The 14,790-nt window shown below is 42.0% G+C and overlaps 1 protein-coding gene across 2 annotated transcripts in view; it reads right to left on the reverse strand.

The window, feature by feature from the left end:
- The window catches only part of LOC121275859 (5'-AMP-activated protein kinase subunit gamma-2-like), a 408,268-nt gene that overhangs the window by 371,975 nt on the left and 21,503 nt on the right, over positions 1–14,790 (reverse strand). The window lies entirely within an intron of this gene.

The following is a 14,790-nucleotide window of genomic DNA, read 5'->3' on the forward strand; positions in this document are numbered from 1 at the left end:
AGCAGAAATCCTGCGGATGCTGGAAATCTGCAATAAAAATGGAAAACGCATTTGATCTCAACAGAATTGGAAGAATTTGGAGATGAACAAATGCAGAGCGAAAGGAAAAGCTTATGGCTAGTCTTGGGCCATGGACTTATATCTGCTAAACTAAGACGGCCAAAACTCTTTTCCAATGACCTATACGGCCAGTCATCAGGAAGCTTTCATTCCATCAATCTTTGATTTAAACATAGGTTCCACAGTAATAAATAAAATATTCTAAATCATTGCACAAATTTCTCTCTTTTCACCTCTTCTCAACCTAGGGTTACCAACTCTAGTTGAGAATCTTCCTGGAAGTTTCAGCACATGACCTCCTACCTCAAACATCCCTGCCTAGAGGCAGCGGGACTAGCCAAGTTGTTCTTGCAGAGAATTGGCACAGCCTTGAGGGGCCAAATGGCCTCCATCTGTGCCTTAACCATTCTATATTTCTCCTACGTTATTCACAACAAATGTTCGGGAGATTGAGCTTCAATTTCAGGACACTCCAGACCAACCCCGGAAGGTTGTCAACCCAATCCCCTTTTATTAATTGGAGAGGATGAACAGTTATTCACTGTTTGCATGCATCTGGATGTGCAAAGTTCATAACATGCTTTAGCTTTGGGCAATGCTGATAAGGCTCACATTTGCAACACTGCAATAGCAAAGAACACATGGGCCTTATCGTATAATAGATAAAACCAATCTTTGTCCCAGCAGTCATGTTACTGTTAACCACTTGAATATGTTATCAAGGTAGACGGCCAAACAGCATTCCCATTATCGGCATGCCAACAACTCAACTAAAGAAAAAGGCAAATTTGAATTCTCAGCCCTGGTTGCTTTTCCCTCTTCCCGCGCCCCCCACCCCCCGCAATCTAATTTAAAAACAAACTTGAAATCTTAAAATTGCTGAGATCAGTGGACCAAGTTTAAGCTGAGGTCCAGTTTTGAAGGCTAACGTGATTTACAAATTATCTACTATTTTTGCAACTTCTTATGCAAGGTCAAATAAACCTGACCAAACAAGGCAGAGATCTGAAAAAAACATTTTTTTAAATCCCTAGCTTAATTTCTTCTCTCCAACTAAAGTTTGTACTTTCATGACTAAACCTGTACTAAGACATGCAACATTTCCTCCCAAAACCACAGATTATTAAATTCTGATAATGAGCTGTGTGTACTGTTGATTCAGCACTACAAATTATTGCACATTCTCACCATTACAAGCATGTCACATTGCCAAAAGAGATTTATTCCAAATATTCCCCACCTCGCAACTCCACCCCAAATCGAGGGCAGGTCAGCCCACATCTGTACTACTGCCATCAATTTTACTATTGACCCACCTTTAATGGGGACCAAACATTACACAAGAGGACTCCAATACCAAACAATTTTCTCTATTAATTAACTGGTTCCCTAGGGAAAACCAAAACCTTTTGTTTTAGAGAATCTCTTTGGTGCAGTGGGAAGGGGAGGGGAAGTTACCCCTTCATCTCTGGGGCTTGGGTTTGAATCTAGCCAAGGTAAATGGGCTGAAAGTCTCTTCTGTAGGACTCCTAAATCTATGTGAAACGAACCTGGCCGATTCACAACAAATGAACTATAAAATGGCTTCCAAAAACACAAGAGTTTATGATATAACAAGTAGAAAAATTCACACTGGTGCAGGGTAGCAGCCAACGGCTACTGTACTGGACTTGGCTCCAAATTCAAATACGATCATGATGTGTCTTCACTGAATTGTTATGGAAACTCAACTGTTTCACCAACATCCTTTGGTGAAGGGAATCGGTCAGCCCTAACTGCTGCATGGCCAATATATGGCTTCAGCTGCACACGAGGTGGAGCAACTCCTCGTGTCCTCAGGTCAACTGGGTATTAAGAGTAAATACTAGCTGGCCAGAATTGCCCACATGCCAAAAGCAACAAGAAAATGTACTTTTCTGAGGGCGTAATTAAGTCATTTTTTTCAGGGGCATGGAAAATGTTTTGCTCTGCATCTTTTTTCCCCCTCTATAATTCATGGGATATGGGTGTTGCTGGAAAGGCAAATGGACTGAGTGGCTTAATAGGCCACTTCAGAGGGCAGTTAAGAGTCAAACATATTATTGTGGGTCTGGAGTCACATGTGGACCAGACCAGGCGAGGTTAGCAGGTTTCCTTCCCTAAAGGATATTAATGAACCCGATGGGTTTTTACGACAATCAGTGATAGTTGGCATAGTCACCGCTACTGAGACTAGCTTTCAATTCCAGATTTTTTATTAATTGAATTTAAATTCCACCAGCTGCCATGGTGGGTCTTGAACCCACGTCCCCAGAGTATTAGCCCTGGGCCTCTGGCTTCCTAGTCCAGTGACATTACCACTACACCAACACCCCCATGCACTCCATCCCCCACATCTGATGGGTCTAACCCAAGCATGATAAAATTTTTAGACCATAGTGTTTTTGTTTAGTGAAACAAGGTTTTTTTTCTCTCCAGTCAGTAACAAGGTCTTTACTGGATGAGGCCATCAATAGAATAGAGGAATTAATGAGAAAAGGCAATCTTAAATCATGCCTTATTCCTGGGCCATCAAAACACCCATTTGTACAAGATGTTTCTTTTCAAATGCCCTCATGCCAAGTGGGCTAAAAGATCACACCCTGAGCATGTTTTCAATTTCTTGAGGACATAGGCAAGCGAGCAGAATGCACAGACAAGTGACAGATGGAACTTAACACAGGGAAATATGAGGTGATGTATTTTAGCAGAAGGGATGGGGGAAGCAATACAGACATCATGGCATAGTTACAAAGAGTGTTCAGGGACAGAGGGACCCGGGGGTGCATATGCATCAATCTTTGAAGGTGGCATGACATACTGAGAGAGTAAAGCAGATAGGATCTTGGGCTTCATAAATCAGAGGTATTGAGTACCAAAGAGAAGATAATGCTGAATCTTTAAAGCTCTGGTCAGACCATAACTAGAATATTGCTTCCAGTTCTGGTCACTGCACTTTAGGAAAGATGTGGGAGTCCTTGAGAGATTGCAGAGATTTACCAGAATGAGGGATTTCAGCTACAAGGAGAAGCTGGGGTTATTCTCCTTGGAGCAACGGAAATTGATGGATATCGGATAGAGGTGTACAAGACTATAACAGGTTTAGATAAGGCAGACAGAGAAAAGCTGTTCCTATTAACTGATGGCACAAGGACTAGGGGACACAGATTTCAAGGCTTTGGGCAAGAGATGCAGGAGAATGTGAGGGAAAACTTTTTTTTTTGTTTATGCAAGAGGTAATGAACTGGAACTTCACCGCCAATGAGGGTGGTGGAAGCAGAGACAATGAATGATTTCAAAAGGATATTGGAGGGGCACCTGAGGGAAATTAACTAGCAGGGCTATAGGGGTAGCTCTGGGGAAAGGGACTGACTGAATTCCTCTGGAGAGAGCCAGCTTGGACTTGATGGGCTCTATGGCTCATTCTGTGTCATAATGACTCCATGGCCTGGACCTTCGCAGAGTCATGGGGACTGCGTACCTTAGCAAAAATGGCGCCAGATCCCCACACCAGATCCAGAAGTCCTGCCTCCATTTCTGACAGCCTCCTTTCACTGGGGCAGGGGCAAGGAAGAGGTGGAAAGGTGGGGCAGAATGTGATTCTCACATACAGGAAACCTGAACACAGCAGGGTCATTTGAACTCAGTGCTCAGTTCAGAGAGACCCCAATTTTGCTCAGCAAGATCTGTTGCCTGTAATGTGTAACTTACAATTTTTAAGAGTAGATGCAAATGTGTGTAAAAGATGGATAAGGTCTGTGGAACTAATCAAGCTGTCAAGTTATATAAATCCTCTGACCTTTAAAATTTTGAAACGGAAACAGCCTGCTGCACCTCCAAGTTGAAAAAAAAAATCAGTGCTTACAATTTCAATAGCTGCTTGTTTGCACGAGGGCTATTATAGTATTATTACTGCTTAACTGCTTCTACAACCTATCATTATCACGTGCTGGCCTGCAACTTCACAGCTCTGAGTGGCGATTAAGGGATTAGCTGTCTTTGATATGACATCAAGGAGCCCTAGCAAAACTGGAGTTAATGGGAATCAGGGGAAAAACTCTCCGCTGGTTGGAGTCATACCTGTCACAAAGGAAGATGGTTGTGGTTGTTGGGGGTCAGTCATCTCAATTCCAGGACATGGCTGCAGGAGTTCCTCAGGGTAGTGTCCTCGGCCCAACCGTCTTCAGCAGCTTCATCAATGACCTTCCTTCCATGATAAGGTCAGAAGTGAGGATGTTCACTGATGATTGCACAATGTTCAGCACCATTCACGACTCCTCAGGTACTGAAGCAGTCCATGTCCAAATGCAGCAGGACCTGGAGAATATTCAGGTTTGGGCTAACAAGTGGCAAGTAACATTTGCATCACACAAGTGTCAGGCAATGATCATCTCTAACAAGAGAGAATCCAACCATCACCCCTTGGTGTTCGATGGCATTACCATCACTGAATCCTACACTATCAACATCCTGGGGATTACCATTGATGAGAAACTGAACTGGACTAGCTATATAAATACTGTGGCTACAAGAGCAAGTTAGAGACTAGGAATCATGTAACGAGTAACTCACCTCCTGACTCCCCAAAGCCTGCCCACCATCCACAAGGCACAATTCAGCAGTGTGATGGAATACTCCCCACTTGCCTGGATCAGTGCAGTTCCCACAACACTCCAGAAGCTTGACACCATCCAGGACAAAGCAGCCCACTTGACTGGCACCTCATCCACAAATATACACTCTCTCCACCACCGACACACTGTAGCAGCAGTGTGTACCATCTACAAGATGCACTGCAAGAATTCACCAAGGCTCCTTCGCCAGCACCTTCCAAACCCACGACCACTACCATCTAGAATGACAAGGGTTGCAGATAGATGGGAACACCACCACCTGGAAGTTCCCCTCCAAGTCACTCATCATCCTGACTTAGGAATATATCGCCATTCCTTCACTGTCGCTGGGTCAAAATCCTGGAACTCCCTTCCTAACTGCACTGTGGATGTACCTACACCACATGGACTGCAGCAGTTCAAGAAGGCAGCTCACCACCATGTTCTCAAGGGCAACTAAGTTTGGGCAATAAATGCTGGCCCAGCCAACAAAGCCCACATCCCATGAATGAATGAAAAAGATAGTGTGGGGCTATGAGTACAATTGTTTGTTTTTACAAGAGAATAAGGACTTCAAGTGATTTAAATGTATCAGAACGAATAATATTAAAAAAATAGGCTTTTATCAATGTGAGTACTTTTTTAAATTTGGTGAAGTCTGTAATAGATACTTGAACGTTATTTTATTCCACCCCAGCATGGCTCCTGAGGTCTGCCTGTGGTGAATACTGCATGAGTTGGCACAGTGGGTGGGAGGGCAAATGGTGGGGGTGGGGGGGGCATGGGTTGGCATACGTTGGCACTAAGTTGGCATAGGATCTATAAAGAACCATGGGCGTGGGTAGAGTGACAAGTTGGCACGGGGGCTGGTGGGTGGGGGCATGAATTTGCACTGAAGGGGCTTGGGGAATGGGTAGAGGATGAGGGGATAGAGGGTTTAACTCCTTTTACTGCAACTGGACAAAGTCCACAGTGGGTCTTTCAAACAGCCCACCTCAGCACTTGGCAGCCCTTGCGGCTGCTGCTGAACTGTATCGACAGGCCCGACTCCAGTATGCGCCCTCACCGCCACTCCCCCAACCACCACACGAGAAACAGCCCCACCGCTCAGAGCTGTTTATCCCAAGGCAGGTTCGCCGGATGGAGAATTTCCAGATCTGTGCACACATCTTGGCAACAAAAATCTGGATTCCCTCTTGACTTCCCTGCTGACTTTGTCAGTAACAGAAAAGCTATGGTCATCTCCCATGAAACTGACTGGGCTTTATAAGACAAGCATGAGTTGATCACACTCAATGGGAATCTTTTTCTCTTCGTTATTCTTTCATGGGATGGGGTGTCACTGTCAAGGATTTGTTGCCCATCCCGAATTGTCCTTGAACTGAGTGGCTTGCTTGGCCATTTCATAGAACCCTTAAGTGTCAACCACACTGCTGTGGGTCTGGAGTCACATGTAGGTCAGACCACACAAGAATGACAGGTTTCCTTCCCTAAAGGGCATCAGTGAGCCAGATGGGCTTTTACAACAATTGATGATAGTTTCACGGTCACCATTACTGAAACTAGCTTTTTTTTCCCCCGGACATAGTAATTGAATGTAAATTCCACCAACTGCTGTTGTGGGATTTGAATCCGTGTCCCCACAGCGTTAGCCTGGGCCTCTGGATTACTAGTCCAGTGACATTACCACCCCGCCACTGTCTCCCCAGTTGCAGCAGAAACACATGGTGACATGACATGGAGTGCATTTAAACCTGTTTATTTCAAAATGGACTTTTATTGAATGAAATTTGAATAATTGTAATTAGAGTTACCTAGGTAATGATTTCAAAGGTTTTTTTTTGGTTAATGTTAGGAAGCTTGTGATTGAGATTACCAAGGTAATATTTGAGGGTCATTTTATGTTGCAATTTTACAGCTTATCTCCGTTTTTTACTTCTCAAGGTACACAATATAAAAGGTGAATTTTACCTTTTAATTTAAAACAGCAATCTCTTTTCTAATATCCCTGTAACTGTTAGCACATTACCTGTTTTTGACCTTGTTCCCAAATTAAAAATAATTTAAACACTGTGTTGTTCAACCCTGTTTCAGTGGTTTTCCAAACAGGGTCGAAAGCCCACTTTGTTTTTAATGGTTTATCTTTGAGCAGGCAATCTATAATGTCCAAGCTGAAACAGATATGATAATCCCATCGGAGTTGTGTTTCAGACACCTTCTTCGTAGGTTACGTAAGCAAAATCAACTTTCCTTGATAATTCAAACTGTATCAGGTTCTATGGACTCCTGTGAAGGGATAAATTGCAAAACTCTGGCTCTTGTAAGTTTGCTAAATTTGAATAGTAGGAGAACAGACAGCATTAATCAGGTGTCAAGTTTAAAAATAAAAGTTTTAATTACAAAGAGGCAGAATCCTGCGAATTCTAGGACAGAGCTGTAAACTGCTTTCGCCGCCCTCACACCCTTTCAACCAGCCTAAATCCAAGCTGATACCATCCCTAGAATTAGCCTTTGGCCTTCTCGATTCTGACCTTTGGGTCCTAGATTCAAAGTACCTCATTGGCTATAAAAGTCATCGTGAAGTCATGAAAGTAAAATGCAGGTCTTTTGGCATTAGGAAATTTAGCAGAAAATTCACGTGAGACAGCATGGCATTAATCAATGCAAGCAAAGCAACCCTCAAGTCATGTATTGGCTAAAACAACCTTGAAAAGCTTGGGCATGAAAGATTCATTCTTGGTTTCTCATCAGCATAAACAACAGCCACATCAGATTACAGCACCATAGCAGAAAATTGCTTTTAAATTTCCAAATATAATATTAGTAATTGATACTTTGGACTGAATGAGGATGATATTTTTGATGGTGCATGTCCAGGGTTCTTGGAACTCTATATATTTAATACACATGCACAGAAACAGAGTCAGAACAGGCTTGAACTGGAACTTTAAGCAGCAAACTTTTATATGACTTTTGACGAGTATCACCAAGCCTCAATGATCCTGATTGACTGTATCACTCTTCCACTATGTCACCACAAACAGGTCTATTAACATCAGTTTCAGTTCAAGAGAGCATGGACCTTCTTGCTTGAATGGACAACCTATCATTGACATGTCAAGGGCAGGCTTCTGCGTAACCAAAACAGTTCAAAAGTATCAATTACAGGTACTATATTTGGAAATCTAAAAGCAATTTTCTGCTACACTGCTGTAATCTGATGCAGATCAAGTGCTGTTTGAGAAATCAAGAATTGATCTCACAAACAAGCTTATCAAGGTTGTTGTAGTCAATACATAACTTGCGGGCCTTTTTTGCTTGCAACAATGAATACAATGCTGCTGCATGTGAATTTCCTGTTTCACTAATGCAAAAAAACTTGCATTTATATCTCATCTTTCACAACCTCAGAATGCCCCAAAGCGCTTTACAGCCAAACGAGGTACTTTTGAAGAATAGTCACTGCTGAAATACAGGAAACACAGCAAGAACCCAAAAACCCCAACGGTTTAATGACCAGATAGCCTGTTTAATCCAGCCAATGATGAATATTGGCTAGGGAATATATAATTTCAGGCTATTATAGAGTATCCTGGATTCTTAAAAGTTTCTCCTGCTAATTCTGGTAATCCACAATTTCTAGAAGAATAGTTGCTTTTGTTCCACTTGGTGAGAATGTATGCTTTCTAATGCAGATGCCATCAGATTGCAGACATATGCTATAATATCAGCAATGGGACTCTATCATTATTGGGAGCTTGTGAAAACGTTACAATCAAATGTCAATGCCATTCTCTATTTCGTTCAGCAGCTCATTGACTGATGCTGTGTAAGCATCGTCTTTGTAGTTGTCCTCCTGTTTCCAAAGTAAATTTTTTTTTAAAAAACAGCAAATGCTGGAAATCTGAAACTAAAAACATTGAAAATACACACATCTGTAAAGAGCAAAGCGATGAGTTAACGTTTCAGGTGTAGAACTTCCATTAGACCTGAAAGTACAGATAAGCATTCAGAAAGGAATGGAATTCTGTTCACCTGTAATCTCTTCTAGTTATGACTAAAAGCTCTACACCTGAAATATTAACTCATCTGTTTTGTTCACAACCATTTCTAGCATGTTTCTCTGTAATTTCTTGTACTTCTGCATCTAATAGTGATCTTTGGAATCATAAAAAACAATTACTATCTTTATTTATTTTTCCTGCTCATGACCGCTGAGTATTGTCTCCCACTAAATGTCACACTTAGGGATGTGCATTTTAGTCCTAGCCCAAAAATTCCATTTCCAAGTCATCGTTGTAGTTCACCTTTCCTCTACTTCACTTGCTGCCTCAACTTGCTTTGCATCACGGACTACAATCTTCTCTCAGAAAATGAATTCACTTTCACTGTGCACACAGCATTTCTTACATTAGAACAGTGACTGCACCTCAAAAGTACTTCATTGGTTGTAAAACGCTTTTGGACATCCTGAGGTCAAGAAAGGTGTTGTGTGCTCTTTCTTTCACACACAGCTTTGACTTTCAGTTTCTCCTGGCTCTTTCTAGCATATGTCAGAGTATGACACCCTGTTCCAGCTGCTTTCCAATGCTCTCCATGCTTTGGCCAGTGTCATCTATATGCTCAAATGAATGAATGAAACAGCTGTGCATTTACAGGCTAATTCCAACCAGAACACTGATCTAGCAGTATCATCCAAAATGTATAGTGAAGGTACAGAGGCACAAACTTACATCATTTAAGGTGTTGTTGCAAAAACCAGTAGATACAACTAATTTCAAAAAAACTTTGGCTCCATCACTTCATTGCACAAGCCATCTGTAATGTTCTTCATATAGTCCATATTTCCCATACCCATTCACATGGTATATACATATCAATCTGTGAACTCATCAACTCTTGAAATCATGCCAAGTGACAACCTACAATTCATGTCTTTTGAATCTATCTTTTACACGCAAGTGGTAAACTGTGTGTAGGATTCAGCTGCCAGCTATACATTGTCTAATGAATTTGATGCAAATTCTCCAAGTAAAAAGGACCAAAGATTTGAAATCTGTAATTGTGATTGTGGAAATCTGAAACCTGTGCAAGCTTAATCACATCTATCCGAGTCAGGTTAAAAAGGGATAGGGGGAGTGGCACCATAGTATACAAGGGATTAAGTTTACTTCAAATGGGCCTACTGGAAATGGGATATTGGAATCAAATGGATCCTATTTTGGAGGGCCAGTCTTGTCTGTTGTGCTGTGAATAAGTCCAGCATCTTTCTGAAGGGGTGGACCTGTCACCAGTGAGTAATTTAGACTGAGATTTCAAGTTCAACATGGTTAAAGTTAGTTAACTAATGGAGTAGGCTATTGAAGGCATTGGTGTTAAATAGCAGAACAGCACCACCCAAATCTATGACCACCATCACTAAAAGAACAAAGGCAGCAGATGCACAGGAACATCACCAACTGCAATGTTTCCCTCCAAGTCATACAAATCCCAACATGACATATAATCGCCATTCCTTCTTCATCATTTGGTCAAAATCCTACAATTTCCCAGCCAGCAGTGCTGTGGGAGTACCTTAACTACATGGACTGTAGAGGTTCATGAAGAAGGCTCACCATGACCTCTACCTCAAGGGCAACCAGACCTCAATAATAAATGCAGGCTTTGCCATTGTGAATGAATAAAAAAAACATAATGCAGGAATAGGATCCAAACGAAGTGAAGCTCTGGATGAACTAGAACTTGGAAATCATCAAGGAAAGTACTAGGGCAGAATTTTTAGGATGGTGGCGTTTCCCACCTCGCCACCCAAAGAGTCAGCAGTGAATGCATCCCTACCAATCACAGCAGCCCCACAGCCAATAAACAATCCATGGAGTGGTATTTAGCTGGAGATGAAGCTGCTGGCCAATCAGATTGGCCAACAGCTCTGCAGTCCCAGCAGCACCAGGCACAGCAGCGTCCAGGACCTGGGCTACAAGCAGTCTCCAGATTCTAAGACCCAAAGTCAGAACCAGGTAAGTGCGGGGGTTCTCACAGCAGTGAGGGGAGGTGAGGCAGGGCTCGGGTTCTTGATGCAGTGGCTGGGGATAAGGAGCATCTGCAGTGGGGGCGGATCTTGGAGGTGAGGTGAGGCGGGGTAGGGCGGGGGCAGGGGGGGTGCTCAATTTGGAAATGGGCCCTTTGAGGGAGGCATTCCTTCCCTGTAACAACATCTTAATATACCTCAGAGGAGCATAAATCAGGAAAAAATCGAGACATCAGGAGAGATGACCAAAAGCTTGGTCAAAGAGGTAGGCTTCAAGATGGAAATGTGAGAGATGGAAATGTGGAGAGGTTTATGAAGTGAATTCCAGAGCTTTTGGATGTAGATGGCCAAGGGTAAAGTCAGCACTGGTGGGCTGAAGCAAGTGAAGGGTGCATGAGAAGCCAGTGTTGGACAAACCTAGAGTTCTCAGAGGCTATGGTTAAATGAACCTTGTGACTAATTGGGAAGCCAGTTATGGGAAAACTTCCTCCCAGCTTGTAAAATGTCATTTTTCTACAAGTTTCCTCCATGTTGTCCAGGAGCGCAGGAGGAATGGAAAGCTACATTTCCAGCTCAATGTGCCAGCACAGACATGATGGGCCAAGTGGCCTCCTTCTGTGCAATTTGATTCTATGATCAGAGAAATATCAATGAACAGGGTGATGAGAATTTTAAAGCAAGAATATGGTGGACCAGGAGTCAAAGTAGTTCAGCAGGAGGAGGATGAATAGGACTTGACATAACCTAGTTAAACAAATAGTTATCTCTAGAGCAAATAGTTAACCTGACTTACAATGTGTATGATAGATCTAATTTTTATGATAGATCTAAGCAAAAGGACGCACAGCCTTTGCTGTTTCTCGACTTCCTGATGTTCCCATGCACTTTTCTTTTGAGTCTGTGCTTCTCATTCTCTCTCCGTATGCTCTTTAAAGTATTGTTTAGTTTAACTCCCAAAGGACAAATTAGCACAAACAGCTTATTCTGCTGCTGGCAATTCCATCAAAAGTAAACAGATGCACAGGAAAGCTTGAACCATTCAGTCAGAATGACCTGTCAGAATTACTATAAAAGCATTAAATTATGTATCCACCTAAATCCAGCAAATAATCCTTTATGAACCAAAAGACCATGCCCACATTCAGAAATCCTCTACCATGAATTACCTTTTTCAAAAGGTGTGTACTTGATCAGTCTTAAGGTTTTAGTATTTCAACTACAGTAGTAACTTTACTCGGTACTGGGTGAAGAATAAGACTGTTGACGCGGGGCAATCTGTGACATGACAAATGTTACATGCAACTTTCCACCTCTGTCCCAAAATATTACACTTAAGCCATTAACCCAAATTAAGGTGTGGGAAATAGAAGTTGACTAATGCTTTTTTCCATCCACTTAATGATGTTCTCTCACGAAGATTCCAAAGCTGCCAGTAACTCCGTCCAGTAATACTATATTTCCCTCCCCCAAGTCAAAATTCCCATTTTCAAGACCTTGAGAAAGTGCTTGGCCAAAGGTTTATAAAAAAAGTTTAAACAGATTAATTTAACATGTCAGTTTTGACTGTCCTTCACAGGTCAAGGTTATATTGGAAAGCTAAAATCACCCCCAGCCACCCTAAATTACATTCACATTCCTCATCAAGATTACGGAAGTTCAGGGACGAAACAGTGACTCGAATACATCAAGTTATTTTAATCTTCAGCAATTTCTCCCCACACCCATTCTGTATTCTAACCCACCGCACTATCAAGTCTCATATTATTGCCAGCCCTGTTGAGTCAGGCTACTCGTCAAGCTGAGTACCGGAATAATTTTCACTGGGAAAATTATGTGAACCTTTAGTCCATACAATGGCTATGATTAACTGCACCCTGTGACTAACTGGGAATCCACTTAAGGGGAAAACTTCCTCCCAGTCTGGAAACTGTCATTTTCCTCCAAGTCTCCTCCAAGTTCTCCAGGAGCACAGGACGAATGGAAAGCTCCAGCTCAAAGTGCCAGCACAAGTATGATAAGTCGAATGGCCTCTTTCTGTGCAATTAGACTGATTCCATGATTAGACAAATATCAATGTCCATTCTTGCATATGAATGAATGGTACTGCCTGAAAGAGTAACTGTAATAGCATTCAAAAAACTCAAGGAAAAACATAAAGCTACAAGAGGAGATTGGCAAGGCACAGATAAATGACTAGGTGATTGGAGATTTGGGGCCAGGGATACAGGGATATGCCAGGGGGTGTGTGAAGTAGTCCTTATATTGAGCCACAAGAAAGTTGGAAAACACTACACTTAGAATTCATTCATTGAACAATAGTATTATGATTTACACTTCTAACATTTACGACTATAGTTAATTCTGATGGGGAAGGAAAAATTTAAGATTAAACTATGGCCCACTTAAATCAGTACACAAAGCAGTTTGTCCTTGGCTTACCAGTGCATCACTGAACTATCCTCTATCTGTACTTTGAATCTACTTTTGAATTCAGGACCCATTACAGTACACACTAACTATCCACAACAGCATAAAGCATTAAAAATGCAGGGCTGTCAACTTTGAAGATATGGTAAATGTGATATCGACCATTGAGAACTTGAGCTTGAAATTCCATTTAAAGTACATGGATCTGGATTTTTTTTTTTGAAAGTGACACACACATAAAAATCAGCCCCTTCCAAGCTCAAGGCGGATTTCTTGGAGTGACAGTTCAGGAAGGCAGATAGTGGAGCTATAGCAGCATTATTGGTTATATTACTTAGGTAGTAAGCCAGCGCCCTGGGCTAATAATCTAGAAACTGCAGTTTGAGAACTTAAATTCAGTTTTTTTTTAATCTGGAAAAAAAACCCCATGAAACTACGGGATTGTGGTTAAAAAAAAACCTGGCACAGAGAGAATAGGAGAACAGGATGCCGGTCAACATAACAGGGAACACAAAAATCTTTTACTGGCATGTAAAAGCAGATAGTGGTGGTATAGGGGTAATGTCACTGGACCAGTAATCCAGAGGCCCACGCTAATGCACTGGGGTGGAGAGTTCAAATCCCATCACGGACAGCTGGTGGAATTTAAATTTAATTAATTAAAAGCTAGTCTCAGTAACCATGTAAAACACGTCTGCTGAACAAAATCTGGTGACTACATGTGACTCCAGATCCACAGCAATATGGTTGACTCTTAACTGCCCTCTGAAATAAGCAAGCCACTCAGTTCAAGGGCATTTCGGGATGGGCAACACCCACATCCCATGAGAGAATAAAGAAAAAAGGAGATGGTATGGGCCTTATAAGGGACAAAGAAGATGATACGTGCTCAGAGGCACAGGATAAGGCTCGAAAACCTAATGAGTACTTTGCTTCAGTGTTTACTTAGGAGGAGGAATTTGACATAATATAGGTAGAAGTGGGGGTAATGGAATTAACAGATATGGTTAAACTTGAGATGCAGGAGGATACGGGAAACGTTCCTTAGGGTAGATAGGTCAGCCAATCCAAATAGCTTGCATTCCAAATTGCTGAAGGAAGTAGGAGTGGAGATAGCAGAAGGGCTTGCTATAAATCTTCCAATCTTCCCTAGATTGCTGTTATATATTAACGATTTGGACGTGAACGTGGGGGGCACGATTGGGAAATTTGCAGATGACACAAAGATTGGCCAAGTAGTGGATAGTGTGGAGGACAGCCATAATCTCCAAAATGATACAGATGGGTTGGTGGAGTGGGCGGTAAAGTGGCAGATGGATTTTAACATAGAGAAGTGTGAGCTCATACATTTAGGGAGGTCAAACAGTTACAGGGATTACACAATAAATGGGAATATACTAAGAGGGGTAGACGAAGTAAGAGATCTTGGTGTACAAGTACACAGGTCCATGAAGGCAGCAGTTCAAGTAGACAACGTTGTAAAGAAGGCATATGGAATGTTCTCCTTCATTGGCAGAGGTATAGAATATAAAAGTAAGGATATAATGTTGGAATTGTACAAAACACTGGTGAGGCCACAACTGGAGTATTGTGTGCAGTTCTGGTCACCACATTACAGGAAGGACATAATAGCTCTGGAGAGAG

The sequence above is a fragment of the Carcharodon carcharias genome, chromosome 3 (genome assembly GCF_017639515.1).
Source record: "Carcharodon carcharias isolate sCarCar2 chromosome 3, sCarCar2.pri, whole genome shotgun sequence".
NCBI lineage: Eukaryota > Metazoa > Chordata > Chondrichthyes > Lamniformes > Lamnidae > Carcharodon > Carcharodon carcharias.